This window comes from Rhagoletis zephyria, unplaced genomic scaffold, assembly GCF_001687245.7.
Source record: "Rhagoletis zephyria isolate East Lansing unplaced genomic scaffold, Rhagoletis_zephyria_1.1 Rzeph_scaffold_01122, whole genome shotgun sequence".
Classification (NCBI taxonomy): domain Eukaryota; kingdom Metazoa; phylum Arthropoda; class Insecta; order Diptera; family Tephritidae; genus Rhagoletis; species Rhagoletis zephyria.
In genome coordinates, this window is record NW_016158206.1 from 25,426 (window position 1) to 27,007 (window position 1,582).

The window sequence follows — 1,582 nt, forward strand, 5'->3', positions numbered from 1 at the left end:
TAATTGCGCAATTTTTTTGGCGCTAGCTCAATAACGCCAGCGCCACCTGTGGTGTCAGCGCACTAACCCAGCGCAATAGCGCAGTGTATTGAATTGAACACGGCGCCATCTGAGTGTCACCACAGTACCGATCGTCATACAGTGCAGTACACCATACAGTGGTGTCATGCCTATTATTTCTATAAGCGCTGAGCAACGCTTGTACCGCCAACTGAATTTAATTGCTAGGAATGTAGTAAATGCCACGATATTCTATCATTCTTGATTAAAAGCTTTAAACTTGCGTTCTCAACACTCAAATGCAAAAACAAAGTAGGTGTAAATTTTCAAAGAGTTAAGGCGAATTGTGTGTGTGCCTCTTATATTGCTTGGTGTTAATGGCGCTGGCGCTTTCCATTTACTGGTGTTGGCACGGCAACTCCGGCTATGGTGTAAACGCAATTGCGTCGCGCAGCGCAGTGTTACCCATGCCTACTAAGCAATGTGCAGAAATGGTTTTCAAGAAAGGTTGCAAAGTTACATTTCAAATGTGCTCAACTTGGATTCTTGTACCGAAAGTACTTTCAGCTTAAGCAAGTCTGAAAAGAGTATAATGGTACCTATGTTTCCATCACTAGTGACACTGCAGTAGCATAGTTAACAATTTCCTGAATCACATAAATGTCATTCTGAAGTATACCACGAGGCCGTACTATTTGTAAGTTGTAAGTATCGTATACTTTATAAAAATTGTAATTTATATTGTAATTAACTTCATTTATTTATTTCTAGGTTCAATACGATTGGAAATTAACGAGGATGAGCATCAATTTTTACGACTTGCGAATTGGCCGTAGCTTGTGCAGAGGCCGGTAGCTTATTTTCTTAGGCAAGAGAAGCTACTCGGCCATCGCGCATCTGGGAGCAGGACACATTGATGTCCCGGCAATGAGGACAACCCATAGATTTCTAGCGAGCCGAAAATTCTTAGTTAAAAGAGCTCGTGTCTCTAAATCTGCAGCCAGTGAGGCTAGTGGTGGCGAAACTACACACGTCGAATGGTTGTGCTGCCATTGTTGAAGATCCATCTCCATCTCTACCAGCAATTGAAGATACAACATACTTATTTATTATGCTCCCTAATATAGGAACATTGTAACGACTTTTGGATTCGAATAAACCGAGCAATCAGGTCAATCGGACAAATGTTAGTGCCTGCTCCCAGTAAAATGCAGCACAACAACAGCGATGGTCCTGACACACTCTATGCCACTTGTGTGAATGTCTGTGCATCTGGGTAATTATTCCAATACACATTCATCGCCGCACAACGACATGCTGTTGTTGTTGTTGTTGTTGTAGCGGCTACAACAACCCCGCCCAGATCGGTTGGTATCTCAGTCGTTGTCGTCAAGTTCCACTAACGGCAACCCTAGGAAGCGTGCAGCTTCTGTGGGATCTGTCCACAGGGACAGGGCCGTTAGGGTTGTCGGGTTTTCCGGGCATGCGAAGAGATGGTTCGAGTCATGTGGGGTCTCTCCGCATGCCGGACATTCGTTCGGCACATCCTCATTCAGCCTACTCAAGTAGGAGTTTAACCTGC